This window comes from Oryx dammah, unplaced genomic scaffold, assembly GCF_014754425.2.
Source record: "Oryx dammah isolate SB20612 unplaced genomic scaffold, SCBI_Odam_1.1 HiC_scaffold_27, whole genome shotgun sequence".
In the NCBI taxonomy this organism is placed as follows: Eukaryota; Metazoa; Chordata; class Mammalia; order Artiodactyla; family Bovidae; genus Oryx; species Oryx dammah.
Window position 1 is genome coordinate 93,852,624 of NW_024070211.1, and position 21,892 is coordinate 93,874,515.

Sequence of the window (21,892 nt, forward strand, 5' to 3'; positions counted from 1 at the left end):
GCTCCTCCGTCCATGGGATTTTCCAGGCAAGAGTACTGGAGTGGGGTGCCATTGCCTTCTCTGGATATCTTCTGTGGATATCTGTTAAATCCAAAAAATTTATTGTGTCACTTAAAGCTATTGTTGCCTTATTGATTTTCTGTTTGAATGATCTGTTCATTGATGTACATGGGTGTTAAAGTCCCCTACTATTATTTTAGTATTTTCATTTTTTTCTTTCATGCCTATTACTATTTGCTTTATATATTTAGTGCTCCTATATTATGTACTAACCAATGTAATAGCCTCTTCTTGTATTGATTCCTGTATCATTATAAAATACCCTTCTCTGTCTTTTGTTATAGTCTTTGTTTTAAAGTCTATTAATATTTTGTCTGAAAATGAAGATTGCTACCCTTGCTTTCCTGTTGTTTCCATTTGCATCAGATATTTTTCCATCCTCTCACTTTCAGTCTGTCTTTATCTCCAAAGTAAATCTTTTGTAGGCAGCATATAAAAAGATCATATATTTTTTAAATCCAGTCAACTACGCTTACCCTATGTCTTTGGTTGAAGAATTTAGCCCATTGGCATTTAAAATATTAATTGATAGGTATGTACCTCATGTATGGATGTGAGAGTTGGACTGTGAAGAAGGCTGAGCGCCGAAGAATTGATGCGTTTGAACTGTGGTGTTGCAGAAGACTCTTGAGAGTCCCTTGGACTGCAAGGAGATCCAACCAGTCCATTCTGAAGGAGATCAGCCCTGGGATTTCTTTGGAAGGAATGATGCTAAAGCTGAAACTCCAGTACTTTGGCCACCTTATGAGAAGAGTTGACTCATTGGAAAAGACTCTGATGCTGGGAGGGATTGGGGGCAGGAGGAGAAGGGGACGACCGAGGATGAGATGGCTGGATGGCATCACGGACTTGATGGACATGAGTCTGAGTGAACTCCGGGAGATGGTGATGAACAGGGAGGTTTGGTGTGCTGTGATTCATGGGGTCGCAAAGAGTTGGACACGACTGAGCGACTGAACTGAACTGAACGGATGTACTTATTGCTATTTTATACATTTTTTCCAGTTATGTATTTTTCTGTTCATTTACTCTTTTTTTCTTCTTTTGTGGTTTGATTTTCTTTGATAGCATGCTTGTGTTCCTTTCTTTTCAGTTTCTGTGTGTGTATTATAGATTTTCAATTTATGATTACCATGGGGTTCATATTTGTTGACCCATAATTATACCTACTTGTTTCAAACTGGTAGTCATTTAATCTTGCTTGGTAAAATATCCTATGCCACAGGTTTTTCCCTTTCAGCATTTTGAGTATATTATGCTACTGCCATCTGTCCTGCAAAGATTTTGCAGAAAAATCAGGCAACAGCCTTAGGGAGGTTCCCATGTATATAATCCTTTGCTTTTTTCTTGCTGCCTTTAGAATTCTCTCTTTAACTTTTTCCATTTTAATTATGATGTATCTTGGTGTGCATTTGTTTGGGTTCATCTTGTTTGGAGACCTCTGTGTTTTCTGTATCTGGATGTGTTTACCCCCCCCCCCTTTTTTTTCTTCAGGTTTGAAAAGTTTTCAGCCATAGTTTCCTCAAGTACATTTTTGATCCATTTCTCTGTCTCTCTTCTGGAACCCTTGTAATGTGAATGTTGCTATACTTAATATTTGAGATCTTCTAAATTGTTTTCAGTTTCTTAGCGATCTCTTAAATTGTTTTCAGTTTTTATAAGTCTATTTTCTTTTTGCTGTTCTGATTAAGTGAATTCTGTATTCTGTCTCCCAGATCACTTATGTGCTCTTCTGTATCACTTAGTCTGCTATTTATTCCTTCTAGTTCCTTCTTAAAGTGCTCACTGTATGCATCATTTTCCTCCTAATCTTAGAACATTTTTATTACCAATGTTTTGAATTTTCATCTGGTAAATTATTTCTGTTTCATTTTTTTTTTCAAAGGTTTTTCATTCTTTCAATTGACATTAGTTCCTCTGCCTTTTCATTTTGCTTAACTTTCCCTTCCTCTTTAAACTTAGGGTAAACATTTACTGATTGTGATCTTGATGATGGGCTCTTATGTGAGAGCATCCCTATGCAATCTACATATGCCAAATGCCTCTGATATGAGAGCTGGAATTGATGTGGGCCTGGAGATAGGTGGGCTAGAGCTGGCACTGGTATGAGCTGGGACTTGTTTGCTCAGTGGCTATCACCATTCTGTAAAGGGTGAGGTCTGATCTCAAGTTGCTAGAGCAGAAACTCTGAGGGATGAGTTTCCTTTAAGTATGTATTTTCTCCTTTCCCTGTACTGGTTCCTTGCCTCAGAGAGTGAGGGTACAGAAACAAGTGAAGCTCATGTAGATGCTGAGCTTGGTTTGGCTGCAGATAAAGTTCTGGTTCATTGCTTGTACAGGTGACCATGGCTCTGCTCAAATGCAGCCTTGGATCCAAGTTCCTCTTGTCCTTTACAACTGCCCTCAGCCTCTACTGTTGCCACCTTATTATAGAACTGTTCTGCAGGGTGAGTGGGGCCTTGTGGACTCTCAGTGTGCATGGGGCAGGTGATCTGCAGTTTAGTGGCTGCCATCAGAGATCTGGGCTGCTTTTATTGCACTGTTTGAGTAATCTTCAGCAGCAATGGTACTGCCTCCCCACTGATGCTAAACCCTGGGACCGAGTCACATCTGTGTCCCAGAGTCAAATCTTCTCCCTCTTCATGGCTGCCCCAGATCCAGTCCTGCTCTGTGATGTGGAGTGAGTGGGGCCAAAACTTTTGTCCATCTTGGGCTGAGGTGTGCTGTGGGGCAGTCTCAAGAAACTCAACAGCTTTTAGAGAAGACCTCTCTCCTCCCTGCCTCAGGGATAAATCAATGTGTGTACTCCCTATGAGTAGGGTCTGGGATCCCCACAGTCCTTCTGTTAGTCCCAAGTTCTCCAACCAGCCAAGGAGGCTTGTCTCACATTGGACCCCAGGACTGGGGCGCCCAGGATGTGGTTTGAACTGCTTGCTCCTCAGTGTGGCTGTCCCCACTCCCTTGCAATCTCCGTTTTTCTCTGAGTCCCATTCCAGGGGCACAGTTCCCAAACTAATTGCTTTTATTCCCTTCCTCTTTTTTATTGTACAGGAGTTCATCTGGCAGTCTTCAGTTAGTTTTCAGTGAGAACTGTTCCACATGTAGATGTGTTTTTGATGTGTTCAAAGTGGGAGATGAACTTCATGTCCTCTTATTCCATCATCTTGATCAGAACCTTGGGACTGTAGCGTGTGACATCCCAGTGCACAAGGGTTCCACTTTCTCCACATATTTGCCAACATTAAATACATATATATATATGTACAGAGAGAGAGAGAGAGAAACTATGCTAATAGGTGTGAAATGGTATCTTGTGGTAGATTTGACTTGTGTGATTAGTGATGTTAAACTTCTTATGTGGTTTTTGGCCAATTGTGTATCTTTTTTAGAGACATGTCTATTCAAGTTCTTTCTCCATGTTTTAATTGAGATTTTGTTGCCATTTTTGTCCTTGAGTTCTATGAATTCTTTATATATTTTGGATATTAACCCTTTATCAGATATATAGTGTGTTCATATTTCCTCCATCTATGGTTCTTCACTCTGTTGATTTTATCATCTGATTAAAAACAAAAGTTATTTTTAAATTTTTGTCTGTACCTTTGAGGTCATATATAAAAAGTATTGCCAAATCTAATGTCACGAATCTTTTCTACTACGCTTTGTTTGAAGAATTTTAGGTCCTATGATTAGGTCTTTGATCTACTTGAGTTAAGTTTTTGTATGTGATATAAGGTAAGGGTCCAACTTCATTTTTTCAGCATGTATATATACAGTTTTACCAAAAGTTCTTGAAGAGTTCTGTCCCCATTGTGTAGTTTTGGCACTCTTATCAAAAACCATTTGACTATATCTGTAAGGGGTTACTTCTGGACCCTCTTTTTATATTCTCTTGGGCTGTGCGTTTTTATGCCAGTGCTAGATTTTTTTGATTAGTAGCTTTGTAATAAGTTTTGAAATCCAGAAGTGTAAGACTTCCAACTTTGATCTTTGAACACTTTTTTAAAGATAGATGCTTTCTTCTCAGAATTTGCAGTTAGAATTTTCAGCTTTCATTCAGAGCCTCATCTTTGTATAAAGGAAATTATTAAAATTATTTTAGATATTTGCACTTATAAAGATCTAATTGTGTGACCATGAAAATGAAATGATACAGTTTTCCATTAGATAATGTTATAGACACATGATAGAAAATGTATTAAAAAGTGCAGTATTGGGTTGGCCAAGAATTTCATTTGGATTTTCCATAAAATACCCAAATGAACATTTTAGCCAACCCAATTCATGGAATTATGAGTTTTAAAGAACCATTGTGTGGAGGTGATGTGAAGGAAAGCTTTGTAAGAAGGTCTATTTGGAGTCAGGCTGTACAGGGTAGATGTGTGTGGAGCTGCATTAGATAGAAAGTAGATAACTTTCTGGGAAGGAAGAAAAGCATATTGAGGATCAAGCCAGTTCTGATTAGAACAAAGATGTGAAATTTCTTATTAAAAATAAAGATTATAAGCAAGCTTAGCTTCATGTCTGGATATTATGTCATTTTTACTCTTAAGAGTTTATATATTTAAGCTGGCCAAATACAATTTTTTCTTTTGTTTTATAAATTCTTATTGAGAAAGCAGAGAATTTAATTATTATATTCTAAATCTAGCATGGTAATTGTATTTTATTTACATATTTGTCATGTAATTTAGTACTAAAGGGTTTTTATACTTACCTACTTTCATGGCTGTTGATGTTTTCTTATGTGTGTGTATATGCACACATACATATATACATATACATATATTTATCTAGTTTTCTACATATGGATTTTCCATGATTTGGGGCAGAATGTGTATTTTTTAAACTTCATTATAAATTAAAGCTCATGTCAATAAAATGAGATAGTTTTTGTTTTGAAAAAAATAAAATTTTAACAGCAAATGAGAAAAGCAATTTTTAAAATGCAGAAATTTTGGATGATTAAATGGAAGAAGGTGATATAGTCTAGACTGAAACTATATGAGGCTTTGTTAGGCTTTGTAAAACTAGAATGGAAATTGTAACCAGCCATTCTGCATTATAGGCCTAGAGATGATGAAGAATCTTAAAAATATAACCTCTAATTTTTAGACATGTCGTAGTAGGCAACTTGGAGGTATTAGAAAAGAAATATGCTGTCAATAAAATAATACTTTAGGAAGAGACATATCTGAAGTTTTATATAGCAGACATTATAAATAGGAGAAGCTTGAATTTAGCAAAGAATTCCTTGTTGGCTATTATACTCACATAGATATGATGAGATAGGAAGTTGGTGATAGCAGTTACCTTAGAAACATTAATGATTAAGACCAAATTCAGGAAAGCTTCAGGAGACGTGAACATGTAATTAAGTTTTAGTCTCGTGTGTGTGCATGTGTTTTAAACCTGAAGTAGATAAGGAGGAGGAACAGAAACTATAAGTAGAGATGATCCCAAGTATATTCTGAAGTGGTATTTCCAAACTGGTGACTGACTGAATATAAGGCAAAAGAAAACGGAAGCCAAGGATGGCTCCATGGTTTCAAATCTTAGTGACCAGGAGATGGATGGTATAGCTGATTTCATACACACATAATCCCATACACACATACACTCTTTCACACATATGAAGGCATACATAACACTTTTAATATAGGTAGTGAAATTAACACGTACATATTAGATAAAACCAGGTGTTGAAGAAACTTATCTTTAGAGGCAGAGTTTCTGCCAGCATATGAAAGTTGTGGTAATTTTTAAAGTAAAGGGAGAAGATATGTAACTAAGGTTAGAAATCCAATTAGTATTCTCACTTTATATTTCTTCTTTGTGAAATTGTTGCTACATTTTATCTGTACAATGTTAGCAAAATTGAGTAAAATATAAATTAAGAAAAATTTGAGATTCTAATATTTTCAAAATTGCAAGTCAATTTTCTCATTAAAATGTGTAGTTTTTTCGAATGTGATTTAAAAAGAAAAGATAGTTTCTTAAACGCTTGATTCAACTTACGCAAGTACAAAAACAAAGAAAGTATGTAGTTCTGCTATTACTAGAAAAATCCTATGCAAAATGAATAATGACTTCTGTTTTAAAATATTCCTATTTTTCCATGGACAGATATTTTCTGTACATATATTAGTGCCTTAAAGGGAGGCTAAATTGTTCTATTGCCAACTTACAATGTTATTTTGCTGAGGAAAAATTTGATTTCATAGTTAATATAATTTAACCATGATAGTAAGAGAGTTTCATTGACATAGAGATGTTAACAGGTCTAAAATCCACATAATAAATTGTAATCGATATTTTCATGACCTTGAAAAATCTCCTATAGAAATCTATTTTCTGCATGACAGTTGCCATATAAATAAGACGATTTATGTTTGGTCTTTGAATTTAAATGCTTAATATTTTAATTTCTATATAACTTCGTTATAGTAAAACATATTGAAAACAGTCTCAAAAATAGATTTCATTATGTATACTCCAAGTTCAACTTGAACTATATGAAACATATGTAATGATTATAATTTTAAGATAAGGAAAGATGTGTGTACAAATACATTTCCCATATACCTTTATTTATTGCATTTAATGCCTCTTGGTCTATTTTTCCCTTGAGGAAAGGTATTTTTCCTTTTTTGTCTTTTTCTTTCTTGGTAGTGAAAAAGTATAGACAGAGTTGTTGTCACTAAAATATCATAGGAAGTTATCTGATTCTGCGTAATGATATAACTTTCTAAGATGATATTCTAAGAAATTCAAATGGGAGGATCCAGTATAAAGTAAGTATTTTATCACTGTACTATGTTAGATAAAGTTAAAATTTGCAATGTAAGTTAGTAAGTAAAATTCAGCTTCATAAACACCTATCCAGAACCTCCTTTCTGATCAGTATTTTGTGAGAAATTATATATGCAAATATAGCTCTCCATCTCTATCCTTATGAGCTTATTAACATATTGGTTAGGGAAAGATATTTTCATCCATGAATTAATTAATATACGTGAATTAATAAATTCTGTAATAATATTGAATGTAGTTAGTAGTCAATATTTAATTTTTATTACCTTGCAAACATTATATTAAGTAGTTTAACTGCATTCTCTCATAGAATTCTCAGTAAAAGTTCCATGAAGTATATTGTATGTTTTATTGTATTTGTCTTCTGGATTTAGAAACATACCCAAGAGGTGAAGGAACTTCTCCAAGGTCATGCAGCTGACATCTGAATTGAGGCAATAGAACTACTATTATGTGCTGTCACCCACCAGAGAACATCCATGAATGTCACATGGAAAAGACCCGATAGGTACCTTACAAAAAGCTTCACAGAAAACATGAGCCATGGGTTAGCCCTTGAATAATTACATACAGATATGTACAGATGATTTCATACAGATAAGAAGGAAAACAGAAAAATTCCAAGGGAGGAAGAGGAGATGGACAAAATAGAATGACTATAATATGTGCTGAAGCAAATGATCTAATACAATAGTGAGATACTCTAAGGATTACACAAATAATCACGCTGACTACACTTAAGGAGGCCCCTGATGCTGTCCATCAATTATATAAAACTTACCGTGTCTATTTTCTCTTCCACTTTGTGACTTATTATTTCATTATTTCAGCACTTCCTTCACACCTTCAGTAACTCTTCTTCAGTCCTCATTATCAGCTTATGTCTTTTTAATTGAGAAAATAGAAGGAAATAGAAAAGTCTCCGCTAGTCCCCCCACTGCATCTACTCCCTTACTTGCATTCGCAGCCCTGTTCTCTGCCTTCCCTCCTATTATTGTGAGTTAATGACAGTCAGCCCATCCACTGCACTCTAGGTGCCCTCCCCTCTTACTCAAGGGCATTGTTCTAACAGCTCTGTTCACCCCTTCAATCATCAATCCTGTTTTCTCTCTTGGGTTATTCCTAGCATGCGAACAAACTATTTATTCTTCCTTAAAACATATAAACAAAATACCTCTTGAGACAACACTTCTCCTCCTAGATATGTCCACTTCCCTTCTTGTTGAAGGAATTGTCTAAGTCTTGAAAGAATTGTCTATGCTCATGTCTTAAACTTCTCCCCATCTCCATTTTGTCCTAAACACACTTGAGTTAACGTTATTCTTCATAATACCAGCACTACTGTTCTTGCCAGAGTCGAGCCCAGATCTCCCACATTGCAGGCAGATTCTTTACCATCTGAGCCACCAGCGAAGCCCTTTTAAGACATTATGCTGTCCTAATCTTCTCTTACCTCTGTGGTTAGTCATTCTCTTTGTTATTTACTAGTGCTTGTTTTCCCCTCCCTAACCTCTACACGTAGGAATGTCCTGAAGACATGTCCTTGGAGATGGCCTGTTTTCTCTCACTCACTCCCCTGGCAGTTTCCTTAGTCTTTTCATATTAAATATCCTCTCAACCTCCAATCTATACTTCTCCTCTGATATCCAGAACTGAATATCTAATAGTGATATTATTATGTAACACTCATCTAAAACCAAACGTGTCCCAAACTCAGCACCTGATAATTGCCCAAAAGCTGCCTCCTTTCACGAAATCTATCATCTTAGGAAATGATGTTAAACCTTGGAGTCTCATTTGAGCTCCCTTTCTTGTGACCCATGTCTGACACATCAGCAGTTTCCAAACATTAGCTCTTCTCATCATTTACATTACTGCCGTCTTAGTCAAAGTCACCAATATTTTCACCTGAATTATTGTAATAATCTACTAAGTGTTTTTCGTTTGTTCTGCTTTGTTTTGATTTTTGCATTTCCTTTGGTTTATCCTATAGTCTCTAATTAAATATAATGGTTAAAGTGATCCTATTAAAATTTAAGCTACTTTTTGCTGCTACTTTGTTTAAATCACTTCAATGCTTTGCAGTGAAAAAAATCAAAGTCCTTTCAATGTCCTATCTAGCTCCATGTGATCTAGCTTCCCATTACTTCTCCCACATCCTGTGTTAGTATTTACATACCTTCTCATTTGCAGGTACAGTGAACCCTGGAACACATGAATAATACTCCAACTTCAGGGCTTTAGAACTTTGTATTCCCTCTGTCTGAAATGTTTGTTCCCTGAATATGCTTATGGTTTGTTTCCTTACCTTCAGGTCTTTACTCAAATGTCACTTTCTTTCTGGGATCTTCACTGGCCACATTATATAAAATTATACACCTATGAAATCATCCATCTTCTTTCTCTGCTTTATTTTTTTTAATATACTACTGGCTACTTAATATAGAGCATGTTTTGCTTATTTATTTTCTTTATTATTTGCTTTAAACACTGGAGCATCAGTTCATTGAGTGCAGACATCTTTTCATATTTTATTCACAGTTGTATCCCCAGTTCTTAGAAGAGATTTTGCTGTATGGTGGGCAGTGAATAAATATTTGTTGAGCATATTTATAAATTAAATGTATATATTCTGGTGGTATATAGAGGATGTGATGGGGGAAAAGCTTGACTTTGATTTTGTAATCATGAAGAGAGCTGTTACAGGTTTTCAGAGGGAAACTGACTTATGGATCTGCATTGGGCTAAGCTGGCATTTTTGTCATCTTTTCTTCCAGCGGAACAGTCAGCCTGGAGTAGAATAAGAAAAATAAAAAGGAAGTTCCATTAGTTCCATGTTGAGAATACTATTATGTGCTCTATAAAAAAGATCAGAAAAAACTGAAGTAGCTGGAATTTAGTGGTAGCTAAGAGAGAGCTGACATTGTTAAATTTAAATTTGAAGTGTCCTTTTTGTTTTTAGCTTCAATTCACTGAGAAACTATTGGGTACATCTGACTATACTTGGTGCTTAAAGCTCTCGGCTTTTAGTCCTCCTTTCCAGTTCTCCAGTTAGGCTGTAAAAGCAAGAAAGTGGCACTATTCCCATTTTAGAATTAAGGAAACTCAGGGGAGAAGATATAGTTGTTTGGACTAAACTACTGGAAATGGCTTTCTTCTATAACTTCCTCTAACCTTGCTGCCAGATTTCTCCTCCCAGTCTTTGGATGATTGGTTTATCTGCATCTTCTGGGTATTTTCAACTAGGTCAAAGGTCACATTTCCAAGTAGTAATAGTGTAACCTAGTTTCGGGATAAAAGTAGGTGGTCATCTTATTCACCAGTGTGGTAGATATCCATGTTTCCATTTTTAGTGAGGGGCATTTTGGAAACTTTGTCACTGAACAGTTGCCAGCATGGACCAAGGACTCCTAGCTGACATCTTTCTGTTTCCCTCCCCAGTGTAGGATTCTGCTTCAGACAACAAAACACCCAAAAAATTGCTTCTGGGGCTTCCTGCCTTAGCAGACAGCCCCACAGAGTAGAACCTAATCGAGAGGACTTGAACCCTTTACTTGAACCTTTTACTCTGTCCACTTGGAAACTGAGGCTCCTTGCCACAAGAAGGTACTTCTTCACTCAATGATACTTCTCCCCACCCAGGCCTTTACAGACTCTTCTAGGATACTTCCTACCTCATATATCTCTAATCATCAAGGAAATCAACTCACAGTTCCCCAAATAACTTTCATATTTTTAAATTAATTTGTTTTATTGAAGGATAATTGCTTTACAGAATTTTGGTGTTTTCTGTCAAACCTCAGCATGCATTATTTCAGGTTACAGATTCACTGTCAATAAATATCTATATAAGAGAGAGGTACTGATCTCTAAAAAGTAGTCACAACCTCTGAAAAGAAATCTCTTGGGATCCCTGTACTTTGGCTTGATAAGTGCAAAGTATTTTCTCCTTTAACTGAAAAGTAGGAAATCCCACCACAGACCTAGTGACTTTGAATTCCCTTACATCATTGACTCTTATTCAACTTTCTAATCTCCTCTTATAGAGGCAGGAGGTAGGTGATAGAGATTTAGAGTCGCAGTATCAGCTCTGATATCTTTCCAGCAGCTTTTTTTTTTGATTCACCTATCACTTGTTGGCTTAGTTTAGAGACTTGCTGAAATTCCAGAAGTTATTTTTCTTATCCTATTATCATTTATCTGTTACCAGTAGTGTATACATTGGAAAATCAGAATCTGTACAAGGATCTCTGACACCAAAGTGGTGTCCTTCCTGATATTCCTTACTTGTGTTCCTTGAGAGGGCAGAGGACAATGAAAAATGTGTAGAGAAGTGAGGGGGCAATGGTAAGAAGATTGAGATTCTAAGGACAAGCTTACATATGGAAGGCTGCCGTGTACCTTGTTCAATGAATGTAAACTTGAGGACCAATTAAAGTGTACTGTACGGTTAATGAGTAGTCAGCTAGAACGGGTATGTCTGCATTTAAGGCACCTAGAAGTTCATGCCAAATGCCTCTCAAGACCAGACGATTTAAGTGGACTCTGGAATAGAAAGGAAAATGAATGTGAGTCCTACAGTGGTATGATTTTAGGGAACCCAAAATTGATATGCATTGAAGTGGAAGGGGGGACAAGTGGGAAGAAGGGAATGATTAAGTGGGTGTCTGAGACGGATGGTGTGGACTTCAAATAAACCCACAGGGTGGTGGATAAATAATGATGACAGTAACACTGGGGAGTAAGGAAAAATTGGACAACCCCATCCCAAGAATTCGGGAGGTGTAGTATGAAATAAGACCTTTAAATGGTTACTCCCTTTGAAAATAAAAAAAATTGTGCAACATCAAATAACACTTGGAGGAACATTTTTTCAATGTTTTTGTTATAACCTCTCATTATAGTCAAGAAGATCAGATAAGAAAAGATAAGACTGAGCAACATATCAGAATCAAGTTTTGTTTTGTTTTGTTTTTCTATCCTAACATAAATACTCAATCAGAAACAAATAAACAAAAAAAGCTGAATTTGAATGAGAAACTGTCATATACCTGGAATTTAAGTAATAAATAAAATTTTATTGGTAGAAGAATTAACAATTTGGATATGTGGGAAAATGTTCATTTTACAGTAAAATTTTTGTCATGTACAATTCCAAAATAACATAATAACTTTAAAAAGAAAAGACATTTAGTGCCTTTCATAAACAGTTTCAGTCATCTGAGAGTCAGTTCAGCTGTGAGTGATTTTAACAAGTAAATTGCTTCAACTGTGTGTTTAATAGACTGTGTCACAAAACTGCAGCCCCAAAACAGGAGGCTGGGAGACAGGAGGTAAACGTGAGATGTGTATGTTACAGCCGTAGCCTGGCCGTAGCACATACTTTTTGGGAGAGACTGACTGGGGCTACTAATCTATCATATTTTCATATTTATTCTTGATAATAGGGGTGATAGACATAGATAGGGCCTACCTAGTAAAGCATATTCATTTTTTTATTTATGCAAGAAATATTTGTGTCTTACAAAGAACACTATTAGAGAAAGAAAGTTAAGTAATACAAGGTACCTATTTTCACTATGCTTAAAAATAGCAACCTAAACTACTGGTAGATTATTCTTTTTACCTTTATGAAATTATAATGATGAAAGTTTTAGTTTGGTGCCGCCTTAAATATGTGAATAGACTTCACACTGCCCATATTGTATTTATAGTCATCCTTTTGTACAATTATTGTGATCATTATTGTGACTTATATTTCCCAATCACATGTTTTATTGTACTCAGTATACAAAACGTCAGATGACTTATATCATCCCTTTTAGTGGCTATCTGAGTTTCCCAAGGCTGTTCATGAAAAAGGTCCATACTGGGTCACAGCCACAGTCTTTGAATAAAGTAAGTGTTCCATTCTTCATCTCACTGCTGTTGTCCATTTGACACCCAGACTGTGGCAACCATGTGATCACTGGGGCAGTTTTCCTTTTGACATTGAGTACCTGGAGTGGCTGTACATTGTTTGGGACAGAACACACCAAACTAATTCAGTTAACTCATTCACTAAATACATATTAGAGCTGACCACATGCCAGAAACCAGCGCCAGATCCTATGATTGCAAATGAGTTAGACATATTCCCTGCCACTGGATTTTACTTTCTAGCTGAGGAAAGCAAAATCATACTCAAGAAACACTTTGTATGTTAGAAAATGTAGCATGATCAATTGATCTGCTTCTTTAACACACACATATAGCATTTTTAAAAGCTGTATTTTTCAAGGGCTGATAGAGGAATTCTAGTACTAAGGGAGCTTTTGCTGATTAAGCAGCTTTGAGGAATTAGTTTAAATGTCTGAAAGTTTCAAAAGAAGAGGCAACTTTTGAATGAGCTTTTTGGGAGTGGTCAAAATGACAGCATTCAAAGTAAAGCAAAGGCTTTTCTTTTCTTTCTTTTTTTTTTTTTTTCCTTTCTCCTTTCCTGTTCTTTCCTTTCTCTTCCTGAACATTTGGTCCAAAAGCCATTAGGTACAGCTGAACATAGGAGAACTGTGGTCAGACAGTCAGAAGCCATGCAAGATAAGAAGGGGGTTCTAGTCAGCAATGGGTATCAGAACTTGTAAGGTACAGGACAAGCAACCACATGAGCATCAGAGCCCAAACAGGGTGAAAAGAAAGGCATCATAGCAAAGAGCACCTATATGGGATATCAAGAGCTGTGTAAGTCTAGATGGCAATCCCTGGGAAGGTGGCCTGGAATAGCATCTCAGAATGTGAACAGCACTAAGAAAACATCATCCCCATAGGAGAGCTATCAAGAATGGATAGCACCTGAGTGAGGGGAAGGGTGCTTTCACATGGGGGCCAGCCTGTTTAAGGTTTCCTAGCCAAGTCAAATCTTCAGGATGTCAATGTATGAGGAGAGTCCAAGTGGGATGAGTAGGTTTCTATGCAGGAGCTGGTTTAGGGCAGGATATTGGATCCTCAGTAAATTGAGGGAGCCACAGGACTGGAAAAGGTCAGGTTTCCAAAGAAATCCCAAAGAAAGGCAATGGCAAAGAATGCTCAAACTACCAATTGCACTCATCTCACACGCCAGCAAACTAATGCTCAAAATTCTCCAAGCCAGGCTTCAGCAATACGTGAACCGTGAACTTCCAGATGTTCAAACTGGATTTAGAAAAGGCAGAGGAACCAGAGATCAAATTGCCAACATCTGTTGGATCATCGAGAAAGCAAGAAAGTTCCAGGAAAACATCTACTTCTGCTTTATTGACAATGCTAAAGCCTTTGACTGTGTGGGTCACAACAAACTGTGGAAAATTCTTGACAAGATAGGAATACCAGATCACCTGACCTGCTTCTTAAGAAATCTCAGGAAGCAATGGTTAGAACTGGACATGGAACAATAGACTGGTTCCAAATAGAGAAAAGAGTATGTCAAGGCTGTACATTGTCACCCTGCTTATTTAACTTATATGCAGACTCCATCATGAGAAATGCTGGGCTGGATGGAGCACAAGCTGGAATCAAAGAGTTCCAGGAAAAATATAAATAACCTCAGATAGGCAGATGACACCATCCTTATGGCAGAAAGCAAAGAAGAACTAAAGAGCCTCTTGATGAATGTGAAAGAGGAGAGGAGAGTGAAAAAGTGAAAAAGCTCTGAGCTGAGCCCCGACCAAGAGCACGCCGGGCTGCGCCGCCACCGCCGCCATGAAGCCAGGGCCGCCGCACCACGCCGGAGGCCGCCCACCCACTGCTGCCAGGGGTCCGAGGTCTGCCCCTGCCTCCACTGCTGCTGCTGCTGCTGCTGCTGCTGGTGAAGCGCGCCACAGGAGCCCAGCGCTGGCGCAGTGAGAACTTCGAGAGGCCCGTGGAACTTGAGGACTCTGGGGATGGTGACTCCTTCCCTGATGATGAGCTGGACGACTTCTACTCCGGGTCCAGCTCCGGCTACTGTGAGCAGCAGTCAGGCATTGAGACAGCCATGCAGTTCAGCCCAGATGTCGCCCTGGCAATGTCCACCACACCCGCGATGCTGCCCACCATGCACATACAGCCTGTGGGCACCCCGTTTGATGAGCTCCCTCTGCGCGCCTCACCCCGAAGCCAGCCACCCGCCCCCCACTGGTGACAGAGGTGCCAGAAGAGCCCAGCCAAAGAGCCACCACCATCTCCACTCCTACGACTACCACCACTGACAACACCACAGGGGCCCCAACAGTGGCCGCAGTGCACACCACAGGGGCCACCGCCGTCCCCAGCATTGCTGCGGCACCCCCGTCCGTGGCCACCACTCTGTTGTAAGGACCACCAGCATAAGTAGGCTTCTGCCTCTTCCACTGACCACCACGGCCACAGCCTATGCCACCAGCCCAGCGGTGCCCTCACCTCCCACCATAGTGGCTGTCTTGGACACAGAGGCCCCCAATTCCCAGGCTGGTCAGCACAGCTACTTCCAGGCCAAGGGCCCTTCCTAGTTCGGCTACCACCCAGAAGCCTGACATCTCTGAGAAGAGCACCCTGCTCCTGGGGACCACCACCCACGGACCCATGGAGGTGGCTCAGACCCCAACTCCAGAGTCCTTCCTGACCACCATCCAGGATGAGCCAGAGATGCCAGTGAGTGGGGGAACCCAGTGGGGACTTTGAGCTGTCAGAGGAAGGGTGGGGCCATAGCCAAGCCATCACCTCTACCCAGGAAGCTGCCCAAGGGTGCCCGCCCAGGCCCTGGCCTCCTGGACAGTGCTATCGACTCAGGCAGCTCGGCGGCTCAGCTTTCCCAGAAGAGCATCCTGGAGAGGAAGAACGTGCTCGTAGCTGTGATCATGGGCTAGGTTGTAAGTGCCCTCTTTGCCGCCTTCCTGGTCACAATGCTCATCTATGGCATGAAGAAGAAGGACGAGGGCACCTACACATTGGAGGAGCCCAATCAGGCAAGCGTCACATACAAGAAGCCTGACAAGCAAGAGGAATTCTATGCCTAGTGGAGCCAGAGTGCTGTAGCCTCAGGGCCACCCCTACATCCAGTCCCTGGCCTAGCACCACCAGCCCCGGACTGGGACTGGGCCAGGACATCCTGGCTCCACTTCATCTCTGCCACCCTCCCAAGGTCTGCCCAGACTGCCAGCCTCACACAGCTCTTCCCCAAGGGACAGGAGGCACTGCCATCTGCTCCAGACTGTGCCCTTAGGAGCTCATCACTTGTTCCACATACTTGTCCCCTAACCACCAGCTTGTGGCTTTTGGACCTCACATCAGATGGATAGGAGGAAGGGAACTCCTGATTGGCTGGTGGACAAAGGGGTGGAACTTCAGCCCCAACCTGGCCCGACAGGGCTGGCTGAGGTTTCCTTTTGGAGGCAGAAATGCACTCTGGCTGGTTTCCAGGACAAGCATTTGGCAAGCTCAGCCCTTGAAATCATTGGGATACTGCACCCTGATGCTCCTGTCCCAGGCTCACTCTCTGCCTGGGTGAGACGGCACCCCTCACCCACCAGCCTGTTTTGTCCTGGTCTTTTTGGGGTTGTGGGGTCATTTTTCCTCACCTCTGCTCAATGCATATGCACCCATAGGCTTCAGTTCCTTCCTGGTCTACCCCAGTTTCCTGAGAGTGGCTCTGGCAGCCACTTGTGAGGAGGGGCTTGCACCTCCTTCTTCCTAGTGGACTCTGCACAGACACTGTCTCTCACATGGTTACACGTATTGTCACACACAAAGAGAAAAGCATGCAATAACAAAATCACATGCAATCTTGACCACCTAGCTAATCCAGATATGTTACAGACACATTATTCCAAAGATGTTTATTCTCATATATTTATTATGTGCCCTCTACAGATGCTTATGGCAATGCAAGTCACTAATCACCATAGCCTAATGGTTAAAAAAAAAAAACAAACCCTGAACATTCAGAAACTAAGATCACGGCATCTGGTCCCATCACTTCATGGCAAATAGATGGGAAAACAGGGGAAACAGTGACCAACTTTATTTTGGGGGGCTCCAAGATCACTGCAGCCATGAAATTAAAAGATACTTGCTCCTTGGAAGAAAAGTTGTGACCGACCTAGACAGCATATTAAAAAGCAGAGACATTGCTTTGCCAACAAAGGTCCATCTAGTTAAAGCTATGTTTTTTCCAGTAGTCATGTATGGATGTGAAAGCTGGAGTATAAAGAAGGCTGAGTGCCGAAGAATTGATGCTTTTGAACTGTGGTGTTGGAGAAGACTCTTAAGCATCACTTGGACTGCAAGGAGATCCAACCAGTCCATCATAATGGAAATCAATCCTGAATATTCATTGGAAAGACTGATGCTGAAGCTGAAATTGTAATACTTTGGCTACCTGATGTGAAGAAGTGACTAATTTGAAAAGACCCTGATTCTGGGAAAGATTAAAGGCAGGAGGAGAAGGGGATGACTGAGGATGAGATAGTTGGATGGCATCACTGACTCAATGGACATGAGTGTGAGTAAACTCTGGGAGTTGGTGATGGACAGGGAGGCCTGGTGTGTTGCAGTCCACAGGGTAGCGAAGAGTCAGACACGACTTAGTGACTGAACTGAACTGAGGGTGATGGGGGACTACTGGATGGCAGGATAGTCCAGAACTGCAGGCCAGAGCAGGATATGATGACAGCAAGCTGGCCCCATAGGGTTGGGGCGGCACCCTATGCTGAATTTCAGAAATCATGTGTAGTGGGGAGAAGATGGCAGAGGGGATGGGAGATTGGTTTCATACAGTGGGATTGATTGAGCAAATCAGGATACTTTCTGTCAAAAAGGAAGACAAAAACATGGAAAGGAAGTTTTAGAATGAACCCTGTGGAATTAAAATGGAGCTCAGAATATCGACTTCTAGGTTCTTTTATAGAAAGAATAACAGATTAAAAATATTTTAAAGCTAGTGTATCCATGCATTATATATGTTTGAGTATGTGTACACACATTCACCACACCCACAGATATTCCTATACTTCTGTCCACTGAGAGGGCTTGGAAACAATGACATCCCAATAACAGTGAGCACTCCTGCATCTATATCTTGAATTTCTTAATAAATCTACTGGAATCAGATCCTTAGAGAAATGCCTGATTGCTATCTTGGGTCAGTGGACATATGAGTGACTTTAGTAACTTTCAGATACTACACACCTGATAGTGTGTAGTATCTTATTTGGTATTCTGCCAGAGATGCATAATTTAAATCTAATCATGAGAGACATTAAACAAATCTGCACTGAAGGACATTCAACAACAACATCAACAACAAAAACTGGTCTGTAAACTTGCAAATGTCAAAGTCATGGAAGTCAAGGACTGGCAGAGTTTGAAGAGCCTAATGAGACATGACAGTCACAGGCAACTCATGCATTTGAACTTGAGCCTTTTGCTGTAAAGGCATTACTAGAACAGTTGGTGAAATCTGACTAGTCTGAGGATTAAATGGTAGTAATGGATCAATTCTAATTTATTTAATTGTTATATTGTAGTTTTATAAACTATATATCCTTATTTCCAGAAAATTCTTAAGTATTGAGGTTGATGGCTCATTATGTTAGTAACTGAATTTCTTTTGTGCTATTGTGTTATTTTTAATTATATTTTATTGGAGTATAGTTGCTTTACAATGTTAGTTTCTGCTATACAGCAAAGTGAACCAACTATAAGTATACATATATCTGCCCCTCCCCATTTGCATTTCTTTTCCATTCAGGCCACCATAGAGCACTGAGTAGTATTCAGTAGGTTCTCATTGGTTACTTATAGGGTTTTTGAGAATGTAATTTTTTGAAGTCTGAATTGAAGATGGGTTGTTTGTTCAAAATTATTTCAGAAGCTGATAAAAGTATGACTGTAGTATCTTAAGTGTTAGGGATTAGTTTCCTTAAGGTGAAGATTGTTTTACAGCAGGTTTATTAGTGAGTATTCTTGGGATTGGAATATTTGGGCAAGAAGAGAAAAAAGCAGGATTTTGCAGATGGAAAATCCCAGTAGTTTTGCTGATAAATGTTTAATTTTGGTTCTCTGAAATAATAATGATATTTTTAAAGTCCTGATTTATATTGTTTGTACTCTCCCATAGTGAAAATACTCTTATTGTGGCAGATTTTAAGGTACACACTTAGCATCACTGAATGTGATGCACAGATCAGCTCTAATGTGCTGGTATCAACCACCTCCAGCACATCATTGAGTTGAGCTGTGATGTCTGAATAGAAGCTTCAGGCAATCCTATGGGGGAGAGTTTGAAGATAGAATGCACTTTTAAAATGGTCCCAGATTGGCACAAGTGGGCCAGATTACTAACCCATGGATTGATCCACCACTGAATACAGATGCCTTAGGAAGAAGGCATGCCACTGAGAAAATTATCTCTCTTCCCTCAACACAGTCTTGAAAGCCAGCCTGGCAATTGGGGCTGTTTTCTGGCAGCACTCAAGTGGTTTAGATATTTGTTTATTTGTTTCCTCCCCTGGATGAAGAATCTAGGGAGCACATCATAGCACCCATAATGTTCAGTGATGAATCCTCATACCTGGTTTTTAACCAAATTCAACCAACTTCATATTTGGTTCAAAACCAAATTCATAAGAAATTGCTTCCCAGGTGAGCCAGTGGTAAAGAATCCACCTGCCAATGCAGGAGACACAGGAGATGCAGCTTCCATCCAGTCTCCTGGAATAGGAGATGGCAACCCACTCCAGGGTTCTTACCTGGAAAACTCCATGGACAGAGAAGTCTGGCATTTCATGGGATCATAAAGAGACAGAGACAACTGAGCGCACACACACACGTGTGTGTGTGTATATCTTTAAAAATCTCTTCTCATTCTCAACTCTTTATCTGCTCACACCATATCAGGCGTTCCAATCCATTTTATTTAAAACTCTTAACTTTATTCATTAAAAGAAGTTTAAAACAAAACAGTTATGAAAGATGAGTGTTAACTTGTGATGAATCTTTATAAATATAATGGATAATCTGGAATTTATAGAAAAAACAATTTTGTTTCTGTTTGGAAGTAGCTTTTTCCAGTGATCTTTATGTCCATAATGTTTCATTAAGTTACCACCTTTAGTAGGTGGAATGGTGTTATTCACCTGTCCGTCTGTATGTATGTCTATGTCCAAATTCCCAGAACCTGTGAATATCATCTTATATAGCAAAAAGGACTTTGTGGAGGTAATTAAGTATATATTGAGATGGAGAGACTATCCTGGATTGTGTGTGGTCCCAGGGTAAGAGGGTGCAGGAGGAGTCAGTGTGAGAGAGAAGCCCATGTGATAATGGAAGCAGAGACTAGAGGGATGCACTTTGACAGTGGAGGGAGGTTTACAAGTCAAAGACTGCAAGAGCCTCTCCAGGCTAGAAAAGGCAAGGTGGCGGGTTCTCCCCTCAGAGCCTGCAGAAGAAGCCAGCACTTCTGACACCTTGACTTCAGCCTAATAAAACTTAATTACAGATTTCCAGCTTCCAGAACTCTAAAAGGATACATTTGTGCTGTTTTAAGCCACTGTATTTGTATAATTTGTTACAGTAGCCAAAAGACAATGAAAATACCAACCTATCCTAAGAGAGCCCCAAAGGTGTTCTTCTAGGTCTGGCATGCAAAATCTGTTCAAGGTTTATAAGGACTTGAGATGCTGATTGTAGCTGATACACAACTTTCATGGTATAGAAGCAGTCCTCCAGGTTGACCTTTATAGCAACTAATTTTCTTTGGTTTCAGGGATGAGAAGCCATTTCTAACTGAAACAAAAGGTAAATATATTTATAGTATATGAGGTAACACACTCCATGGGAAGAGGAAGAAGTGAATGTCTGAATGTGTAGGAACCCAAGTGTATCCAGAGATCTGGGGAGCAGGAGCAAAACTTCTAGAATGAAGGAAGTCACCTAACTCTTGGGCCATCCAAGAATCAGATTCCAAAAACAGTTTTTTGTATTGTCCGACTTGAGTCACAGAAAAGCTGTAGTTTTATTTGCTTATTTTTTTAAATTAACTTTTATTGGAGTATAGTTGCTTTACAATGTGTTACTTTCTATTGTACAGACAATGAATCAGCCACATAAGTACATATATCCGCCCCTCTTTTGGACTTTCTTCCCATTCAAGTTGCCACAGTTCATTAAGTAGAGTGCCCTGTGCTATACAGTATGTTTTCATTAGTTACCTATTTTATACATATTATGAATAGTGTATATAGCCAAGACATGGAAGCAACATAGACGTCTATCAACAGAGGAATAGGTAAAGAAGATGTGGTATATACACAATGGAATATTACTCAGCCATAAAAAAGAACAAAATTGGGTCATTTATAGAGATGTGGACTAACCTAGAGAGTGTCAGACAGAGTGAAGTAAGTCTGAGAGACAGAGATGTATTTTTAACTGATAGGTCCCCAAGAATATGATCAAAGAGGAGAATGCATAGGATATCATTCTGAATAGCTATCTACTTGGTTAATGGTGGCCATATATTTGATTGACTCAAGTCTATACCTACTGCCTGGAATAATTAACAGCCCAGTATGGACAATAAATCTCATAGTTATTATAACTTTACTGCCCCTGCCAGAGAGGCAGCATAGCACAGTGGCTAATGACACAGATTTTTTTCTCTCATCTGTAATATGGAAATAATAATAATGCCTAAATTTTAAGATTGTGAGGAGATTTGAATGAGCTAAATATGCACAAATAGATATGCTAAAGTATTGGAACAATATCTGGGTATTATTACATTTTCCTTGTGATATCATTTTATATTTTATAAAAACATGAAGAAGGAAATGGCAACCCAGTCCAGGATTCTTGCCTGGAAAATCCCATGGACGGAGAGGCCTGGTAGGCTACAGTCCATGGTGTTGCAAAGAATTAGACATGACTGAGCGACTTCAGTTTCATTCACTTTCTGCTTTATTGATCGCACCAAAGCCTTTAACTGTGTAGATCACAACAAACTGTGGAAAATTCTTAATGAGATGGGAATACCAGAACACCTTACCTG

The 21,892-nt window shown here is 39.3% G+C and overlaps 1 protein-coding gene and 1 pseudogene across 5 annotated transcripts in view; both read left to right on the top strand.

Annotated features, from left to right (window-relative positions):
• GALNT13 (polypeptide N-acetylgalactosaminyltransferase 13) overlaps positions 1-21,892 on the top strand; it is a 645,011-nt gene that overhangs the window by 307,879 nt on the left and 315,240 nt on the right. The window lies entirely within an intron of this gene.
• LOC120854424 lies at positions 11,327-16,792 on the top strand (annotated as a pseudogene).